Source organism: Ranitomeya imitator, chromosome 9, assembly GCF_032444005.1.
Source record: "Ranitomeya imitator isolate aRanImi1 chromosome 9, aRanImi1.pri, whole genome shotgun sequence".
NCBI lineage: Eukaryota > Metazoa > Chordata > Amphibia > Anura > Dendrobatidae > Ranitomeya > Ranitomeya imitator.
This window is the reverse complement of record NC_091290.1, coordinates 31,270,681-31,278,697: the sequence shown is the minus strand read 5'-3', so window position 1 is coordinate 31,278,697 and position 8,017 is coordinate 31,270,681.

Genomic DNA, 8,017 nt, shown 5'->3' with positions numbered 1-8,017 from the left:
TTTTGAAGTGCATACAACAGGTTAAACAGGTTATGCAAACTTTTTCTTCCCTTTATGGGAGGCAATTTTCTTGAATGTTACAGGAACATATTTTACATGTGCAAAAGATCACCAACAACAGCAGTGATGTGGGGGACCCGTTCTAAACCCCCAACGTAGGCTTTGGGCATGCTGCAAAGCTTAAGTGGTCTCCTCTCTGGATCTTTTCTTCGGCCACGCCACACAAGTTTTTCTTCTTGGTCCCTTTAAGACAAAACAACTTTTTAAGGCAAGCAACAATAAACAGTTTCTTTAATGGTTCCATGTAAAACCAGTAGAAAGCACCTTAAGAGGTGCTAACTATTTACATGACAGTTCTGATCATGCCTAGTTCATGATTCTGCTGTTCTTTAAACTTGAGAAACAAGAACATAACCCAACCGGGTTAACTTAACTCTTTACAGTTATATTCCAGGGTCTGTGTTAATCCTGCTTCCATGGTAGCACCTGGATGCTACCCTCTCTCATCTTGGGATAAAGTCTTATTTCTAGTCGCTGGCCATATTCCTCCCAGCTGAGGACTTCTATATGTGACCTCTCTGGTTGGACCTCCCCAGGGAACCCAATCAGGTCTGCCCCTGGATTGTCCTACTGAAATATGACCCCCTCTGCGCTCCCCTCCAGTGATGTGCCTATGCGTTTCAACAGAGCTTTCATGTTTTTCCCCTACACCACCTGGTCTGTTGTGAATTCCGCTCTTGGGCTCCCTCCGGTGGTTGTAAGTGGCACTTTTGTGAGTTCTGCTCTTGGGCTCCCTCCGGTGGTTTTAAGTGGTATGGCTGCTCCTTGGATTTTGCAGTCTGCAGCTGCTTCCACTGATTGTCTTTCTGTTCGGCTATTTATGCCTGGCTCTTCCCTTCAGCAGTGCCACTTGTCAATGGTTCCTGGTTGGATTCACATCTCTCTTGGATTTCCCTGATATCCTGACCAGTTCAGCAAAGTTAAGTCCTTGCTTTGCTCTTTTCTGTCCACATGTTGTGGACTTATTCGTTCTGTGTATTCTATGTTTTGTCCAGCTTGTCAGTATGGATTAATTCAGTTAAGCTGGAAGCTCTGGGAAGCAGATTTACCCTCCACACCTTTAGTCAGGTGTGGAGATTTTTGTAAACTCTGTGTGGATTTTTGTAGTTTTTATACTGACCGCACAGTATTCTATCCTGTCTTATCTATCTAGCTAGACTGGCCTCCTGTGCTACATCCTGGTTTCATTCTGTGTATGTCTTTTCCCTCTCCACTCACAGTCATTACTTGTGGGGGGCTATCTATCCTTTGGGGATTTTCTCTGAGGCAAGATAGTTTTCCTGTTTCTATCTTTAGGGGTAGTTAGTTCTCAGGCTGTGACGAGGTGCCTAGTGAGTGACAGGAGCATCCCACGGCTACTTCTAGTGTTGTGTTGTGCTTAGGGACTGCGGTCAGTACAGGTACCACCTCCTTCAGAGCTCGTCCCATGTTGCTCCTAAACCACCAGGTCCCAGGAAACGTTGTAATGATCCCAACCAGGTCAGGGGGCTGATGGTGTTGGGAGCGGACCTACCAGTGTCTTTTCGGCCTGCAGAGCAGTCCTGTCGGTGGCTGTAGTTAGGACAGTCACTGGAGCGGGGTCAGTAGCTGGGGCAGAAGCAGTCGTTGGAGTGGGGGTGGTCACCGGGGCAGGGTCGTTCTCCATAACTGCTTCAGATGTGATCCCTCTGGTGCTGATCTGCTCTGCTGCTGAGGCTGTGGACGCTGGTCACAGGACAGGCCATGGCTCTTCCAGTGCGGTCTTCCTGCGCATGTGGTATAGCAACATTTGAAGGGGGCGTTCATGACTTTTGCGCCGTGCAGCTTGTCTCTGCCCACGATGGCACACTTTTGTTCTCCTGCGCTCCTCGTAGCTGTAATGGCGGCAGTTTCGGCGGCAATTAGCAATTCAATATTCTCACAATAAAGCTCAGTCTCTTAGGCGCACAGGACCCAGTTTGCTGGGTCAGTCCATCCTGTTCGTGACACCAAAAATGGAACGCCCGCCAGGGCAGTGGGGTACTTGGTACCGGGTCCGGTACTTAAAGGGATGTGTCACGGCTGCGGTGAGCCAGTCCGTGGCCCTGGGCGCCCATGTTAAAGGAAAGGTCTTTAAAGGGGTTTGTGAAACAAGAAATGTTCATGATGCCACCTGTGGTGTTCGGTCAGGGAGGACTGACGCTGCTTAAAGAGGTCCACTGGGGTGATGTTATGACAGCAGGGGTGGTATGGCTTTCCACAGGTGAAGCTGGGTCCCCAGGGCTCCCGGTATAGTAGGAACAGGTGGTAGGTGGGATAGAAAGGATCAGAGGACACAAGTTGCAGCCTCTTTACCTCTTTACTTGGTTTAAAGCAGCCACAGTCCAGGGTACAGATCACGGGGGCTGGTGTGGTCTGGCCGGCTTGGAAGCGATTCCAGACTCCCCCTAACCAGGTGGGATCGGAAGCCTTCCTCTATGTGCTGTGTTGTAGCCCCTTGCTGCCTTAGGCCTCACATAAGGTCCTCACTTTCTCTCTGTCCTCCTTTAGGTAGGACACTACCCGCATGACAGGTAACTCGAGCCTTTTTACAGGGTCTCTCAGGATGACTCCGGGCTCTATCTGTTACTGTGCCATCAAGTGTTAATGGTGGACAGGTGACCTGAAATCCTTCTGTCTGCCGGTTTCTGCCGTGGGGCATAAAGTTACCCCCATAACCTCGGTCTTCCGGCTACCAGTATTCTACGCTTCAGCATGGAGGAAGTTCAGTTGCAGCTTCCCTCCAGCCCTTCACTCTCCTTTACTTCTCTTCCCTTTCAGTCTCTTTACAATTTGATCTGCTCTCTTTGCTCTTCCCAGGAGCTGCAGAACTCTCTGTCTGCACGGCCCCAGCTTTCCTTCTTCACTCCTCACTCTCCTCTCACAATCTCTGTCTCTGACAGACTGACTAACTCCTCCTCCAGACCAGAATATATATCTATATCTAGGGAAGCTCACCTGAAACTGGGTCCAGAGCTTCCCCTTCTGGCCCGGAGTCAGAGCATTGTTGCATGTGCTGAATAATTGATAGAGGGATCCTTCCTCGCTGTCGTTCCTCCACACTATGTCCGTGACCCTGCCCTATGTGAGGGTTCATCAATCAATGTACGCCTGAAATCTTGGCTCATCAGGTTACCTTGGATCTGGCCAAAGTAGCTTTCATCATGTCCCATCTCACTGGCGAAGATATGGCGTGGCTCAATCCTCTATGGGAGAGAAGGGATCTGCTTCTTTTAAACCTCCAGTCTTTTCTAGAAGCCTTCCGTAAAGTCTTTGATGAGCCTGGCCGCACTATTTCATGAGCATCTTCTCTTCTCAGACTGCGCCAAGGAAACTTCACAGTGGGCCAGTGCACTGTCCGATTCCGTACCTTTTCCTCCAAGCTCGTCTGGAATAATGAGGCACGGCTGGCCGCATTTTGGGATGGCATTTCTGGGAGAATCAAGGACGAGCTGGCCTGTCACGATATTCCCACTTCAATGGATAACCTTGTGTCTCGTGCAACCCAGATCGGCATCAGGTTTCAGGAGCGTTCCAAGGAGGTGACCAGTGAGAGAAGACCTGTGTGCCTGGCTCCTACTTTTCAAAAGCTGATCTTACAGAAAACCTTAACCTCGGCATCCTCCCAAGAGACCATGCAAATTGACCAGGTTACGATGGCCAATCATTATTAGGAGGCCCGTCCTGCCAAGTGAAGCTTCTATTGTGGCAGTCCTGAGCATGTACTCCGCTCCTGCCAAGAGAAACCGGGAAACACTAAAGCCTAGGGTTTCTTGGAGAGGCCACCCTGGGCGAGAATCATCCCTCTCCATCGCTGATACTGTCAGTATCCATTTCCTGTGGCACAATTGTTGAGTCGGCCTACCTGGCCTCTGGTTTTGCAGGTAATCTCATCCAACAGACCATTAAGAAGCGATACAAAATCCCAATCCAACATCTGCAGGATCCATTGGTGGTTTAATCGATGAATGGAAATTCTCTTTCTGAAACTCTTTTGTTACTGAGCCCGTGGAACTTCAGGTAGGCATGCTACACTAAGAGAAGATTCCTCTTTATGTGCTGTCAGGTCTGTCCCATCCCACCCTCTGCTTTTAGGTCTGCCATGGCTGCAAAAACACAAGCCTGTCTTGGGTTGGAAATCCAGAGAAGTACTCCGTTGGGGACAAGAGTGCCACAAGAGTTGTTTAGTTACCAATCATCTTGCTTGACCCCCGGCCTCTCCATCTAATTTACCTGGTTTGTTTGCTGCACTTTGAATGTATGCTGATGTCTTTGACAAAAACTAGGCTGAGACGCTATCACCTCATAGACCATATGACTGTCCAATCGATCTTCTTCCAGGCACATCTACTCCATATGGCCAATTCATCCCCCGTCACAGGCTGAGAACCGCAGGAACTGGGATCTTCTTTGTGAAGAAAAAGAACATCTCACTTCGACCCTGTATCAATTACAAGGGACTCATCCTCTGCCTCTTATCTCTGAGCTGTTTGATCATCTTAAGAGTTTGAGAGTCTTCACAAAACTTAACCTGCAAGGGGGTATATAACCTGGTTCAAATTCATCAGGGAGACGAATGAAAGATGGTTTTTAACACCCGCGATGGCATTATGTTACGGCTGCGACCGCAGACGTGGCCGAGCCGACGCCTCCACGTCGCCAGACATAACGATGTGGGGCGAGCGTCCCTAGTGGGAATGGAATGTGGACCAACTGGACCCCATAGAGTTACCTGGACCTACCCAAACTAGGGAAGGGCAGTGAGCAGGGTCTGTGGCAGCTGAGCATGTGGACAAGATGGCGATATGCAGAACTAGATTACACCGCACAACTTCAGGTATGAAGAAACAAAGTTTACTCAAATGAAAACACTACATAACAAAACATAATGTCAGTATCCCGATTCCACACATCAGAGTAGCGTACACGTCTCAGGCTTACTAGGACGGCCTCTCTCTCAGGCCTCAGGCGCAGCTCTGGCTCAGCAGGAGAACATCAGACACCGACCCAGGACAGACGTCATCACAGGGTGGACCCCAGGGAACCAGTGGAACATCGGGTCACTGGCTGGACATCAGGACATCGGACACAGGCTGGACATCAGGACATCGGACACAGGCAGGACATCAGGTCATTGGACACATGATAGACATCTAGGTCACTGTTGTGGCAGCCCAGGTCATCGGCTGGGACACTGGCGTGGCAGCCCAGGGCATCAGGTCATTGGACACAGGCAGGACATCAGGACATCAGAGACAGGCTGGCCATCAGGAATACCGGATAGACATCTGGGACACTGGCGTGGCAGCCTAGCTCATCGGCTGGGACACTGGCGTGGCAGCCCAGGGCATCAGGTCATCGGACACAGGAAGGACATCAGGACATCAGACACAGGCTGGACATCAGGAATACCGGATAGACATCTGAGACACTGGCGTGGCAGCCCAGGTCATCGGCTGGGACACGGATGGCACAGGACCAGGTAGCGGTGGTCAGCAGACACCTAGCTACGGCCGTCAGGCTCCAGGCATCGGACCTAGGAAGGAACTCAAGCGTGATGGTGCAAGCACCGCCGGACTGGAACTGGGCCAGACGGGGTTAGAACTGCAAGAAAGGCTGAGCACAGCATAGTAAGAGCTCAGCAAGAACACCGGACTCCATCTTTAAAAGATGAGCTCTGAAAGTTCAGTCACTGGGTGCGGGGTGTCAGACACAAAAGGACTTCAGGAACATAACACAATGGACACAGTTCAGACAGGATCAGGTACTGGATATGCAGCCTCCAGGATAGGCGGGTCTGGGTACTCTGCCCCCAGAATAGGCAGAAAAACAAAACACAAACATATCAGGATATGCAGCCTCCAGGATAGGCGCGTCTGGGTTCTCTACCCCCAGATTAGGCGGAAAAACAAAACACAAACAGATCTAGATATGCAGCCTCCAGGATAGGCGGGTCTGGGTACTCTGCCCCCAGAATAGGCAGAAAAACAAAACACAAACATATCAGGATATGCAGCCTCCAGGATAGGCGGGTCTGGGTACTCTGCCCCCAGAATAGGCAGAAAAACAAAACACAAACAGATCTGGATATGCAGCCTCCAGGATAGGCGGGTCTGGGTTCTCTACCCCCAGATTAGGCGGAAAAACAAAACACAAACAGATCTGGATATGCAGCCTCCAGGATAGGCGGGTCTGGTTACTCTGCCCCCAGATTAGGCGGAAAAACAAAACACAAACAGATCTGGATATGCAGCCTCCAGGATAGGCGAATCTGGGTACTCTGACCCTAGAACAGGCGGAAGACAGGTATCAGCTCTCCCAGAACATACTGCAGACAGAACGGGAGCTGAATATCTCACACACAAGACACAGAAACACAATGCAATGCTCTGGCAACGCCCAACCGGAAAGAGGGAGTTTATATAGAAGCTGCCCCTCAGCGATAGGCTGAGGAAAACAACACAGGTGCACACTCAAACCCTGATAAAAACAGGGTAGGTGTGGCCGCGCACACCCTAAGCACAAATAGAGAAAACCATTACAGCACAGTTACACAGGAACTGTGGCTTAGGATACCTGGCAGTGACTGCTAGCATGAACACACGTGGAAAGTCATGCATCAGCTGCAGAGGACCTTGCAAGCTGCGGATAGCTTCCACAGCGGCAGCCAAGGACCGCACATGCGGGTGGTCATGCAGCATATGTACAGCTATGCAGCAGTACAAGGAACTGAGCCGCATCCATACAGGTAACAGACTACAGTATCCCTGCAAGTTAGGGGAAGAGGAGCAAGGGTTAAAGCAGAGACATGCAAACGTAACGCCGAAGAAACAAGGTATAAACCCAGCGGCGTTACACATTATGAGTATTGTGTAATGCCGTTTGGGGTCTGTAATGCCCTAGCAGTCTACCAACAACTGGCGAACGACATTTTCTGGGACCTCCTCAACACATGTGTAGAAGTTTATCTGAATGACATCTTGGTTGTTTCTCCCTATCTGCCTACACACAAGAGTGATGTTCATCAGGTTCATCAGGCAGAGATTAAGGAAGAACCGTCTGTACGCTAAGTATGAGAAGTGCATCTTCGAGCTGATCTCGCTTTTATTTCTTGGGTATATCATCTCTGAGAACGGTCTGAAAATGGATAGCGAGAAGGTATCTGCTGTCCTGAAGTTGCCTCATCCTGATGGTCTGAAGGTGATCCAACGCTTCCTATCACCAGTTCATACCGCACTTCTCCTCTCAGACTGCTCCAATCTCTGTCCTTGCTGGTAAGGGGGCTAATCCTAGGATGTGGAATCCTGAGGCTGATAGTACCTTTGTCTCCTTAAAGCAGGCCTTAGCCTCTGCCTCAATGCTGCACCATTAATTCTTTCTGGAGGTGGATGCCTCTTCCTAAGGTGCTTGAGCCATTCTTACTCAGATGTCTCCCTCTGGCCGGATGGTAACCTGCATTGCTTTCTCTAAGACCTTCTTGGCTCCAGAACACAACTGCTCAATAGGCAATCGAGAAGTCTTCGCGATAAAACTGTTTTTGGAAGAGTGGCGCTTTCTACTTGAAGGAGCAGTTCATCCTGTGAATATCTATACAGACCACAAGAACTTGGCCTATTTGCAGTCCGCGCAGTGCCTGAATCTGCGCCAAGCCAGGAGGTCTTTGTTCTTTGCTCGCTTTGATTTCGTTCTCCACTTTTGGACGGCCAACAAGAACATCAAAGCTGACACACACTCTCCAGGTCTTTTCTATCTTCTGACCAGAAAGAGTAACCTCAGAGCATCATTGAACTCTCCAAGATGCTTACGGTCACTCCACTAGACCTGTCTCGAATTCCACCTGGAAAGACGTTCGCTGCTGGACCAGGTTCTTCACTGGGGTCACTCGTCATAATTAGCTGGACATGCTGGACAGAAGAAAATGGCTCTCTTCATTCCTAGGCATTATTGGTGGCTGACCTTG